The sequence below is a fragment of the Trichosurus vulpecula genome, chromosome 2, assembly GCF_011100635.1.
Source record: "Trichosurus vulpecula isolate mTriVul1 chromosome 2, mTriVul1.pri, whole genome shotgun sequence".
NCBI lineage: Eukaryota > Metazoa > Chordata > Mammalia > Diprotodontia > Phalangeridae > Trichosurus > Trichosurus vulpecula.
In genome coordinates this window covers 272897405-272911764 of record NC_050574.1, presented here as the reverse complement: position 1 = coordinate 272911764, position 14360 = coordinate 272897405, and positions in this window count along the sequence as shown.

The following is a 14360-nucleotide window of genomic DNA, read 5'->3' as shown; positions in this document are numbered from 1 at the left end:
CTAGAGAATCCTCAAAATCATTTAAAAAAGGGAAAAGATAGGAATGAAGAGTCGGGGCATATAGCCTGAAGGTAGCAGAGTAGAACATTCTGAGAAAAGCAGAGAAAAAAGGATTGTTTTCATCTGGGGAATCAGGTTATAAAGACAAGGCTTATACACAGGTCAGAGTCGGGATATGGAGAAGAGCTTGTTTGGGAATTCCATTGAAAGGCAAAGGAATGGGGGGAGGCAGGTGACATTGACCCAGGCTGTGGGGATCCTCTGGAGATAGGAGTCCTTAAAAAGTTGCCATTAAACTCTGGGATATCCTCTGTCTACCCAGTGATTGCCTAGAAGGCACTGGCCTTCCCTCGATCATAGGAGAGGGATTTTCTTTTGCTGTGGTACATGGTTCACACTCTGGCCCTGATGACAGCAGCTGGAGGTCCTGGATACAGCCTTGTCAGCTCTCATAGGTCTAAGAGCAAAAGAAATTCCCTATTGCTGATGTCGCCCTTGCTTTTGAATCATAGCACCATGCTCACCATAGTATTGATTTGGATGCTGAGGACCTAGTTCCAGCTTTGCTCAGCAATTTATGGATATAGTGGGATAGAGGAGGCCCTCCCATTGAACCTCAAGGTCCCTCTGCCATTTCAAGTCCTGAATCATAGTGCCACATTCATCAAGATATTGGTGTGGTTACTTGGCTGAGTGATCCCTATTCATGGGCTAAGGAGAAGTGATGGTGGGGTTCCTTCCAGGGGAGCTCATGGTTCAGAGGCCTGACTCTTGCCTACTCCAGGATGAATGGGAGGGAGCAGCGAAGCTGCCTGTTCTCCATCTGTGGAGGTGCAGCGGTCAGGGTGCTTTAGTCACAGCTCTGGTCAGTGGTTCATGGACTAAAGGAAGGTACTTGTGGCCCCAGCTTGACCTGCTGTCTATTCATCTGGAGTCTGGCAAGAAGGGACAACCCCAAGAGTGGTTGCAGGAAGCTCTATTAGTGGTACATTGACACTTAAGGCAATAGCAGTCATTGATGGGAAAGCAGCAGTTTAAAAAAAAAAAAAGGCCATAGCACAGCAATAGCAAAACCTAATTGGGAATAAGGAAGAGGAGGAAGAAGAGCACAACCCAGAGGAGCTTCATACAGGGGTTTAAGTGATCCTTCAAGGATGGGGAGGGAGATCTCTGGGTATCAGCTGACAGTGGGAGACAATCATGCCATCCAGGAACTGTCTCTGCTGGCTGGGGGTTTCAGTGTGTGTTTACATAGGGTTTTTCTAGGGCATTCCCACTTTTTTTCTTTTTTTTTAAATTTTTTTTATTTAAATTTATTAATTTAACATATTTGGTTTTCAGCATTGATTTTCACAACAGTTTGAATTACAAATTTTCTCCCCATTTCTACCCCCCCCCACTCCAAGATGGCATATATTCTGGTTGCCCTGTTCCCCAGTCAGCCCTCCCCTCTATCACCTCCCTCCCCTCTCATCCCCTTTTCCCTTCCTTTCTTGTAGGGCAAGATAAATTTCTACGCCCCATTGCCTGTGTATCTTATTTTTTAGTTGCATGCAAAAACTTTTTTTTGTTGTTTTTGAAGATCTGTTTTTAAAACTTTGAGTTCCAAATTCTCTCCCCTCTTCCCTTCCCACCCACCCTCCCCAAGAAGTCAAGCAATTCAACCTAGGCCACACATGTATCATTATGTATAACCCTTCCACAATACTCATGTTGTGAAAGGCTAACTACATTTTGCTCCCTCCCAACCCATCCCGCTTTATTGAATTTTCTCCCTTGACCCTGTCTCCCTTCCAAAGTGTTTGTTTTGATTACCTCCACCCCTATCTGCCCTCCCCTCCATCATCCCCCCCTTTTTTTATCGTCCTCCCTCTTCTTTCCTGTGGGGTAAGACACCCAACTGAGTATGTATGGTATTCCCTCCTCAGGCCAAATCCGATGAGAGCAAGGTTCACTCATTCCCCCCTCACCTGCCCTCCTGCCTCCTCCCACAGAACTGCTTCCTCCCGCCACCTTCATGCGAGACAATCCACCCCATTCCATCTCTCCCCATCTCCCTCTCTCAATATGTTGCTCTCTCATCCCTTAATTTCATTTTATTTCTTTTAGATATCACCCTGTGTCTGCTCTGTCTCTTTTACATATATATATAAAAACACACACATATATATATATACATACATACACATACATACATATACACATAGATATATACATACATACACATTCACTTATATATATATATATATACATAAACATATATATATATATGCATATTCCCTTCAACTACCCTAATACTGAGGTCTCATGAATCATACACATCATCTTTCCATGTAGGAATGTAAACAAAACAGTTCAACTTTAGTAAGTCCCTTGCAATTTCCGTTTCTTGATTACCTTTTCATGCTTCTCTTGATTCTTGTGTTTGAAAGTCAAATTTTCTATTCAGATCTGGTCTTTTCACTGAGAAAGCTTGAAAGTCCTCTATTTTATTGAAAATCCATATTTTGCCTTGGAACATGAGACTCAGTTTTGCTGAGTAGGTGATTCTAGGTTTTAATCCTAGCTCCATTGACCTCCGGAATATCGCATTCCAAGCCCTTTGATCTCTTAATGTAGAAGCTGCCAGATCTTGGGTTATTCTGATTGGGTTTCCATAATACTCAAATTGTTTCTTTCTGGCTGCTTGCAGTATTTTCTCCTTGATCTGGGAGCTCTGGAATTTGGCGACAATATTCCTAGGAGATTTCTTTTTGGGATCTATTTGAGGAGGCGATCGATGGATTCTTTCAATTTCTATTTTGCCCTGTGGCTCTAGAATATCAGGGCAGTTCTCCTTGATAATTTCTTGAAAGATGATATCTAGGCTCTTTTTTTGATCATGGCTTTCAGGTAGTCCATTAATTTTTAAATTATCTCTTCTGGATCTATTTTCCAGGTCAGTGGTTTTTCCAAGGAGATATTTGACATTGTCTTCCATTTTTTCATTCCTTTGGTTCTGTTTTATAATATCCTGATTTCTCATAAAGTCACTAGCTTCCACTTGCTCCAATCTAATTTTTAAAGTAGTATTTTCTTCAGTGGTCTTTTGGACCTCCTTTTCCATTTGGCTAATTCTGCCTTTCAAGGCATTCTTCTCCTCATTGGCTTTTTGGAGCTCTTTTGCCATTTGAGTTAGTCTGTTTTTTAAGGTGTTGTTTTCTTCAGTGTATTTTTCAGTATTTTTTTGGGTCTCCTTTAGCAAGTCATTGACTTGTTTCTCATGGTTTTCTCGCATCCTTCTCATTTCTCTTCCCAATTTTTCCTCTACTTCTCTAACTTGCTTTTCCAACTCCTTTTTGAGTTCTTCTATGGCCTGGGGCCAGTTCGTGTTTTTCTTGGAGGCTTTTGTTGTGGGCTCTATGACTTTGTTGTCTTCTTTAGGCTGTATGTTTTGGTCTTCTTTGTCACCAAAGAAAGAATCCAAAGTCTGAGACTGACTTTGGGTGTGCTTTCGCTGCCTGGCCATATTCCCAACCAACTAACTTGACCCTTGAGTTTTTCAGTGGGGTATTACTGCTTGTAGACTAACGAGTTCTATGTTCCACATTTGGGGGGGAGGTGCCAGCTCTGCCACACCAGCACTGCTCCTTCCCCATCCCCCAACCCGAACTGGACTTAGATCTTTGGCAGGCTGTGCACTCCTGCTCTGATCCGCCACTTAATTCCTCCCACCAGGTGGGCCTGGAGCCGGAAGTAACAACAGCTGTAGCTGCCCTACCTCCGCTGCCCCCAGGGCTGGAAGCCGAACCGCAAACTCCTTCCACTCTCGCAGCTTTTCCCACTAACCTTCCCCGCAGTCTTTGGTGTTTGTGGGTCAAGGGGTCTGGTAACTTCCACAGCTCACATATTCAGGGCGCTAGGGGCCCCATCCGCCCGACTCCAAGTTTGGTTGTTCCACGCCGCTCAGGCTGGGCTCAGCTCCACTCCGTTCCCAGCTCCCAGCTCCCAGCTCCCAGCTCCATGTGGAATAGACCTCACCCAGAGACCATCCAGGCTGTCCTGGGCTGGAGCCCTGCTTCCCTCTGCTGTTCTGTGGGTTCTGCCGTTCTAGAATTGGTTCAGAGCCATTTTTTATAGGTTTTTGGAGGGACTCGGTACGGAGCTCATTCTAGTCCCTGCTTACCAGCCATCATCTTGGCTCTGCCCTCAGGGCATTCCCACTTTGACCATCTGGGTGGCAGAGGAGGCATTCTTCCTTGCCTCAGAGCGAGGAGGGGAGCATTTCTCTTTGGCCTGGAAGTGAGGATGGGGTGTTTACTGCTGAACATCTTGGCCCTCATAGGCCTTATCTCCAGATGCAGGGTCTTGAGGGGCCTGTCTCAGCCTTGTGGCCACCTTGGCAGTGCTGGCCTATACCTAGGATGACAGCTACTCAGGGTATACTGTTAAAGGAGTTAAAGGAGCATGGGGTTTTTGGTTTTTTTGGTTTGTTTGTTTTTTAGCAGAATAGCTAGTAAAATTTCCCTTAGCAAATTAAAACTGCATCACCAGCCAAAGCTACAAGTTAGGTCCCAAATAATGAGATACAGTTTGGGAAATATTAGAAAACCATCCAGTTTAAGAAACACCAAAGGATCATAAAAAGAAATATTTTTACTACACCCAGTGAAAGAATTTTACAGACTGCCTGTGAAGTTAGGATATGGGACAGCTGGTTCTACCTGTACTTATAGAAATCTTCCTACATATGTGTCAGGAATACATACGCTTCCATCAAGGATCCCCAGAAATCCCTGAAGGATCGCCAGTTCTGTGAAGCCTTAGTTCCACTCTTGGAGCATCCTCACTGGGGACCTTATCTCAGACATTCCTTATAGGCAGATTTGCAAATAAATGGCTGAGCATTATGAGATCACCTGATACTGGAATTCTCAACCTTTTATGAAGTCATGAACCCCTTTGGCCTTCTGGTGAAGTTTATGAGCCCCTTCCCAAAATAATGTTTTAAATGTATAAAATCAAAGGATTACATAGGATTACCAAAGCAAACAATTTTTCATCTTAAGACATTTTTAGAAATTGTCTTTTCATCTTAAGCTTGAATCCTTTTTTTTTTTTTTGCGCCAATAGTTATGGTTAACACAGAGCACACAGGCACTGAAAATGTTTGTATTTTCACTCAACTCCTGGCTAATTTAAATTTTAATTAATTCTTTTTGCTCTATTTCATTATCTGCTCAAATATTGAAATAGACCTGTGATCTCATCAACTGGGTGTTCTGTCTAAAAATACAACGCAAAGCCCATCCATGCTTTCCCATCCTTTGTGATTCTTGCTTCTGTTCTCCAAAAACTTCACCACAGGGCACTGACCCAAAGTGCCAGAGGTGGTCTTCTTTTTCCCTTGACATTGCCAAGTTACCAGTGGATCACTGGCTGGATACCTCACATCCCTCATTTTTGCCACTTGACTAGCTCGTGTTCTCTTATGGTCAATTTCTTTTTTTTAGGGGGGAAGGCAGGGCAATTGGGGTTAAGTGACTTGCCCAGGGTCATACAGCTAGTAAGTATGTCAAGTGTCTGAGGCCAAATTTGAATTCACTGCTCACTGCACCACCTAGCTGCCCCAATCGATCAATTTCTTAATGCTGTCTTTTACTCCCGTTCTTTGGAATTCCTCATTGATCATATGTTGCAGCCTTCTCACCCCCATCATGTGCCTCTCTCCCCATTACCTTCTGTAAGACACCCATTTCAAAACCTTTGGCAGCAATTATGTTCCATATATGCTGCTGCCTAGTAACTTTGGTAAAAAAAAAATGTTAGTATAGAAAAGATGAGACTTTGTTTGGAAAAGAAATTGGGGGAAACAATTGAACTTTGCAATTTCTGAAAAGTAATCCAGCTGGTTCCTCTTTTCCTGTATAACTCTGGGTCTAACCTGTTGTCAATCTATACTGTGTGTCCCAGACATATTTATTGTGGGACAAGCTGTGTGCGGTGCCCTTCAAATTGTTGTTGAAATCCGAGCAATGTACATTCTTTATCTGTTTGGTCATCCCTGTGTGGATGGATGTGCCAGGATCTTGAAGGATTGCAGATCTTTCCCAGGAGGCTTGTAATCTTTCAGGGCTTGATGTAATCAGTTTAATGTCATCTGAAATTAGAAGCATCTAGAGGACCTCACCATTCACAAAGAATCTCTCTCTTTGACCCCAATTCATTATGCACAATATGGACAAAGGAAATAGAAATAAGAGTCTGGGGCCAAATGTTGTATTTGGGAGGTTTGCTTTTTGACAGCATGTTAATTTATACTTTTGTAATCAGCATTAATTTTTCAGTCTACTAAGGCTTCCTAGACAAATGAAAATGAAGGTCTCAGACAATGCTCCAGATTCTTATTGTTTGTTTTAGTTATCACTGTTTTGGTTTAGTTAGTTTTTAGTTTTAGTTATCACTTGTTTGTTTTAGTTATTATTTTGTCCTAAAATATGTGGGAGAGTCTGAAATCTCTGGGCTTATATTCTAATGGGGGAGATAACAAACTAGCAAATAATACAAACAAGCTGTGCACAGGATAAATAGAATATAATTAGTACAGGGATGGCAATCAAATTAAGAGGGGAAAGGTTTGGAAAAGACTTCGTGTAAAAGACGGGATTTTGGAAGGACTTAAAGGAAGCCAGGGAAGTTAGCAGGCAGAAATGAGGAAGAATGAGTATTTTTGGCATGGGAGACAGCCTGGGAAAATTACTGGAGCCAAGAGGTGGAGTGTCTTGTTCATGGTACAGCAAGAAGGCTTTATATTACTGGATCAAAGACTACATGTCAGGGAGTAAGGTGTAAGAAGACTGGAAAGGGAGTAGGGGGCTATGTGATGAAGGGCTTTGAATGTTAAACAGAACATTTTATATTTGATCCAGGAAGTGATAGGGAGCCACTGGAGTTTATTGAGTAGGGAGTGTGTGTGTGTGTGTGTGTGTGTGTGTGTGTGTGTGTGATATGATTGAACTTTAGTGGTTGAATGGAGGATAGATTGGAGTAGGGAGAGACTTCAGGCAGGTGGACCCACCAACAGCTATTGCAATGATCCAGGTGTGAGATAATGAAGGCCTATAGTAGAGTTGTGGCTGTGTCAGAGGAGAAAAAAGGGCATATTTAAGCTATTTTGCAAATGTGAAATCAACTGGCCTTGGCAACAGATTGGATATGGGGGTTGACAGATAATGAGGTGTTGAGGATGCCTCCTAGGCTGTGAGAATGAGGGGCTGGGAGGATGATGTTGCCCTCCATAGTAATAGGGCAGATCAAACAGAGAGAGAGAGGGTTGAGAGGGAAAGATAATGAGTTCTGTTTTGGACATGCTGAGTTAAAGGTGTCTCCTGGACATCTAGTTTGAGATGTCTGAAAGGCAGGTGGAGATGAGAGATTGGAGGTCAGCAGGAAGTTTGGCACAGTAAAGATAGATTTGATAGTTATCAGCATAGAAATGGTAATTAAGTCCAAAAGAGTTGATGCGATCACCAAGTTGAAGCATAGGGGGAGTATAGAGTATAGAAGGAGAAGGGGGCTGCAGAATGCCCCTTTGGGGACACTTACAGTTAGAGGGCATGAGCAGAAAGAGGATCCAGCAAATGAAACTATGAGAAGTCGTGGTCAGATAGCTAAGAGGAGAACCAGGAGAAAGTGGTATCCTGAAGTCCTAGAAAGAAAAGAACAACAAGGAGAAGGGGTTGATCAACAGTGTCTAAGGCTGGAGAGAGTTTGGTGAGAATGAGGATTGAGGAAAGGCTTTTGGATTTGGCAACTAAGGGATTCTTGGTATCTTTGGAAAGAGCGGTTTGGGTGGAATAACAAGGTCAGAAGCCAGATTGTAATGGGCTTATGAAGAGAATGAGAGGAGAGAAAGTGGAGGTTCTATTAGAGATCAACTTTTTAAGGAGCTGGGCCACAAAATGTAGAAGAGATACAGAACAGTAGTTAGTGGGGAAAAAAGGATGAAGTGAGGAATTTTTTGTTTTGTTTTGTTTTGTTAGGATGGAGGGGATGTGGACACGTTTGTAGACAGTAGGGCCTGAGCCAGAGACAGGGAGAGATTAAAAATAAGTGAAAGAATGAGGTTAACAGAGCCATCCCCTCCCCACCCATCCAACTTTCCTCTTCCCTAAAGGGACAGGCAGAACAGGATATGAAAGGCCTGAGGTCAAAGGGAAGGTTGCTTCTCTTTGATCTGAAGGTTCTCTACATCCTGGTTGGGAGATCAAGTAGGCAGCAGAAGGTGAAGATGCCCTGTGCTGCCACAGATAGAAGTTGTTGCTTTGGGGAAGATGGAAGATGCCTGGCCCTTGTACCTTTTCTTAGGGGATACACTGTGCCAAGTAGGGGCCCTTCAGCTAGTGGGGAACCTGTGGTCTCAAAGCCACATGTGCCCTTTGGCCCTTTGACTGAATCCAAATTTCACAGAACAAATCCCCTTTATAAAAGGATTTGTTCAGTCAAAAGGCTGTGCCCAAGGACCCAGAAGGCCACATGTGGTCTTGAGGTTGCAGGGTCCCCACCCCTAAGCTAGGTCCTCTTCCATTTCTGTATTCTCTTCTTTGATAATCTGGTGGGTTCAATGATCATTTCTGGGAAGATAATTAAAAAATTTGCATCTATTCATCTCCAATATCTCTCCTGAACTTTAATCCTACATTGCCAATGCTCTGTTTGGATGTCCCATAGGCATCTCAAATTCAACATGTCCAAAACAGAACTCACAATATTCCACTTTCCACTCCACCCCCATCCCTCTTTCCAACTTCCCTGAAGGGCACATCATCCTCCCAGGCTCACAACCTTATTCTCACTTTCTTTCACTTCATATATATCCACTCCACTGCCATAGCTTATCATTTCCATCTTTACAATATCTCTCATACCCCTCCCCTTCTCTTCACTCAAACAGCTACCACCCTGAATCAGGCTTTCAATCCTTCGTTACTTACTGTCTGCACTATTTCAGTAACCTCCTAACTGGTTTCCTTGCTGCCATTCTTTCCTTGCAATAATACAACCTCACATCAAAATAGTTTTTGTAAAAACATTGGTCTGACCATGTAACACTCCACTCAATAAACTTGAGTGGCTTCCAGTGACCTCCAGGATCAAATATAGCATCCTCTCTTTGGCATTTAAAGCTCTTTACCACATAGACCCTTACTTCTTTTCCTGTTTCTATACACACACATACACATACACACATATATACACATGTGTGCGTATATATATATGTATGCACATGTGTATATGTATATACATATACACACATATGTGTATGTAGGTATGTATGTATGAATATGTATGTACATATGTATATACATACACATATGTATAATATTTTCCCCAAATTACATTTTAAAACTATTTTTAAACATTTTTTAAAACAATTTTTTCACATTTGTTTTTTTTCTAAGTTTTTAGTTCCAAATTCTGTCCTTCCTTCTCTCCTTCCCTTCCCCCCTCCTGGAGAGGGTAAGCAATCAGATATAGGTTATACATGTGCAGTCATGTAAAACATTTCTATATATTAGTCATTTTGTACAAGAAGATCAAATAAAAGAAAATGAATAAAAGACAAAAAGTGAAAAATAGCATGCTTCAGTCTGTATTCAATCAATATGAGTTCTTTCTCTGGAAGTGGATGGTATGCTTCGTCATGAGTCCTTTGTGATTGTCTTGGATCATTGGATCGCTGAGAATAGCTAAGTCATTCGTAGTTGATCATCTCACAGTGTTGCTGTTACTATATATGATGTTCTCCTGGTTCTGCTCACTTCACCTTGCATCAGTTCATGCAAGTCTTTCTAGGTTTTTCTGAAATGATCCTGCTTGTCATTTCTACAGTTTTCTCCCCACCCCCTACCCCCTACCGTCACCACTCTGTACAATCCACTGACAGGGTTCTTCTACATGCTCTTCCTTGCACTGAATCCCCTACCTCCATTCTCTATCCCTTTGCTCAGGATGTGCCCCATGCCTGCTCTTCACCTCTTAGATCCTTGGCTTCTTTCGACTCAGCTCCAGAGCTACATCCTATGGGAAGCCTTTCCTTCTCTCCCCAGTGGGTGTCTTTCCCTCTCATGCTACTTTCAGTCAACTCTGAATATTTCTTGCTGAGCCCAGGTACTTACTCACATGTCATTTCACCCTTTAGAATGAGAGTTCCTTGAGTTCAATGACCTTTCTTTTCATCTCCACTGCTTAGGACAGTGCCTAGTACATTTTTCTATTGTTGTTCAGTCCTGCCTGACTGTGACCATTTGGAGTTTTCTTGGCAGAGATACTGGAGCAGTTTACCATTTCCTTCTCCAGCTCATTTTACAGATAAGATTAAGTGACTTGCCCAGGGTCACACAGCTACTAAGTGTCTGAGGGTAGAAGAATCTTCCTGACTTCAGGCCCAATACTCTGGGCCCTATGGTGCCACTCAGCTGCCTGACTGGCACATAGTAAGTGCCGGTTTAATAGATGTTAATGACTTGATGCAACTGCCAAATTTATATCCTAAAACCTCACTCCTCTATTCAAAAACCTTCAGTGGCTCCCATTTGCCTCTAGAATAAAATAATATATTCTAAGCCTACTACCTGAATCCCTCCACAATATGACTCCTCCCTATATTTCTAGTGTTATTTCATATTTTCTACCTTATGCATTATCTATTGCTGTCAAACTGCGCAGCTCACTGTTCTCGGGACTTAGCGCTCTGGTTTCTACCTCGATCACATTTTAACATGATTGTTCATGTTCTTACACCTTGTATTTCCTTACATGTATACTCGTTGTATACATGTAAGTAAATCACTCCAGTAGAATGTAAGTTCCTTGAGGACCTGGACTCTTTCATTATTGTCTTTGAATTCCCAGTGACCAGTTTAGTGCCTTCCACATTGTTATGTGCTTAGCTGATGTTTGTGGCATTGAATTTGTTGGATTTCCCCTGATATACATAATATATCAGAATAACATATTATCATAATAACATAATATAATAATATCAGCGTAATAACCATAATAATACTAATATCATAATAACAGCAACAACTACTAATCATTAGCATTTATATGCTTTAGGATTTGCAAAGCATTTTACAAATATCTTCTCATTATATCCTCATGATCACTCTGACAAGGACTATTATTATTTTGATTTTTTACACATGAGGAAACTGAGGTATGCAGTGTTTCCGTGACATGCCCAGGTTTGCATAGCTAGTAATGTCTGAGGATAAATTTGAACTCTAGGCTTTCTGACTCCAGGCCCAGTACTCTATCCACTGTGCTGCATAGCTTCCATAAGAAGCTAGATTTAAAAAAAAAGAAATTGAAGGAGAAAGGGAGAGGTAAAATGCAGTAAATTATCTCACATAAAAGAGGCAAGAAAAAGCTTTTACAGGGGATAACTAGGTGACGCAGTGAGTAGAGCACCAGCCCTGGAGTCAGGAGGACCTGAGTTCAAATTTGACCTCAGACACTTGACACACTTACTAGCTGTGTGACCTTGGGCAAGTTACTTAATCCCAATCGTCCTGCCTTCCCTCCTCCAAAAAAAAAAAAAAAACTTTTACAGTGGAGGGGAAGAGGGGGGTGGTGAGAGGGAATGAATGAACCTAACTCTCATTGGATTTGACTTAAGGAGGGAATAGCGTACATACTCAATTGGGTATGGAAATCCATCTTATCCTACAGGAAAGTAGGGGTGAAGGGTATAAGAGGGGAGGGGGTATGATAGAAGGGAGGGCAAATTGGGGTGGGGGTAGTCAGAAGCAAACACTTTTGTAAAGGGATGAAGTCAAAGGAGAAAATAGAATAAATGGGTGGCACGATAGGATAGAAGAAAATGTAGTTAGTCTTTCACAACATGGCTATTATGGAAGTGTTTCGCATAACTACACATGTATAACCTATATTGAATTGCTTGCCTCTCAATGAGGGTGGGTGGGGAAGGAAGAAGGGAGAGAATTTGGAACACAAAGTTTTAAAAATGAATGTTAAAAATTGTTTTTACATGCAACTGAGAAATAAGATATACAGGCAATGGGGGATAGAAATCTATCTTTCCCTACAAGAAAGTAAGGGGGAAAGGGATAAGGTGGGACTGATAGAAGGGATGACAGACTGGGGGGAGGGCTAATCAGAATGCATGCCATTTTGGGGTGTGGGGAGGGGAGAGATGGGGTGAAAATTTGGAACTCAAAATCTTGTGGAAATGAAAGCTGAAAACTAAAAATAAATTAATTAAAAACTTGTCATTAAAAAAAGAAATCATAAGAGATTTGCCCTTACCATTTATTAAGTGAAATGACATCTGGAATAAATTCATTCTGCGTTCTGATTTTGAAGTCATCTATGAAAATGAAGTCCAATAGACCTTGAACTTTTTGGGGGGGGTGCGGGGGAGGGAATGGGGTGGAAAAGGGAGGCACTGCTTCAGAATGTAGCAAGTCACAATAGGAATGAAGTCAGCAGTTGGGTAAGTCATGCAAAGGTAATTTGAAGCACAAATTAAATCTATCAGAACAGCATTCGATTTGCAAAAGCTCATAAATAACAAATGAAAAGTCAGAGAACTGTGGAAATCAGAGTCCCCATCTCCAGTTCTGCTTGTGAGGAGGTACAAAAGATTTGTGACATAAGCTCAAATAATATATGCATTCGAGAGCAGAAATTGAATAGAAGTTTCAAAATGTCTAGAACACCCGAAAGATATAGTGTCCCTTGAGGGAAAATATCAAAGCACCCCTCAAAAAATCCTTTATATAATTTGAATTTCCCTAGAATCCCAGGTGTGAGATTTGGGAGTTAGCATAGTTTTCTGGTGACACTAAAAATCCATAGACAGCATACTTCTTTGCAGAGCACATTTTTAATGACTATATTTAGACTCATTCCAAATACTTTTATTGCTGCTCATCATTTGTTTTGCCTTCACTAGCAATATCCTGATAGATTGTGTTGTATATACCTAAATGGCATTTTATAAGCATTGTGAAAGTGTGTATAACCCTATTTGGATCTAACGAATAAATTGCCTCACCCATCCTGTTTTCCCCATGGAAAGGGGAGATGGAAAATTCAGCCCAGGTAATAATATGGGAGAGATCTCTTATCTATCCATTCTCTCTAGAACAATTTTGTAACAGAGGTTTGCCATATAAGACCTACCCAAACTACCATTTGTCAAGTAGATGATGAGAAGCAGATGAGAAGAAAACATTTAAAAGAGTAGGAAAATACACCTTTGCTAAGCATTGAATCTATTCAGTTTCAAAGAACTTTTAAGGTTTGGGAAAGTTTATTTCACCATTTCATTGGGGGAAAATATGACTCCCTATTTGCCCAGAAAAAGGTGAAAAAGAACTCAAGCATAAAAATCATTCTCTTAAAAGCAATAACTTTATGAGTAAAACGAGTTTGGCTCCTAGAGATTCAATTTCTTTCAACAAATCACACATATTTAAAATTAAAAGACAGAATTCATGGCCAATAAAAGACCTAGATTCCTGTTGAACCCAAGGCATTTGAAAAATTCATGTCAGAAAAATGTCATCCTAGAGAAACTGGCTCTGTACTTTGCCTCTGAAATTAAATAAAACTTAAGGCCTGTGCTTGCAAATGCATTAGTGGTAGCCTTGTTTTTTCGTGGGAGGGACAAGGAGATATGGATAGGACCTATCTTTCTGCTTGAAGGTACAAGACCCCAGGGCAAATCTTATTGTAGATTCTTTCACCTAAATTTTTATACCTGTTGATTAAAATGAATAGCCAGGATTGGCTTGGAGAGGAAAAGAAATCATTAAAAGAGCACCTAAGAAGAAGGCATAGAAGTAGTATAGTCCTTTCTTCTTTGCCTTTGTGATGGTCAGAAGTTTGCAAGCTGGTTTTTTTGCATGCATATGAGCCTCAGGTGGCTTCTAGTCATCAGTTAACTGAGGCATCTTCTTTTGTACTTAATTGGTTATTTTGCTCAATTTCAATCCAGTTCCTAACCTAGGGGATCCTCAAAGCCTGGGGCTCTAGGAGTCTGCCATGATTGGTTATTCCTAAAGGATGCTTCTGATCAACAATATTTTGGGTTATTGTATTTTTTATCTTCAAAAGTAGCTCTTTTAAGTAGTTATCTACTATTTGTTGGACAGTAAGGATGCTAGCTTGGCTAGAACAGAGGGCCAGAGATAATGTTGACAAGGGCTAGGAGTTTGGACATTGTCCCATGAGCGCTGGGGAGCTATGGAAGGTCTTTAAACAGGGAATGTCATGTTGGTAAGTGACGTTCAGAGAGACTGATGGTTAGGAGACCGTTTCAGTAAGGTAGAAGCAGAAAGCTAGGACAT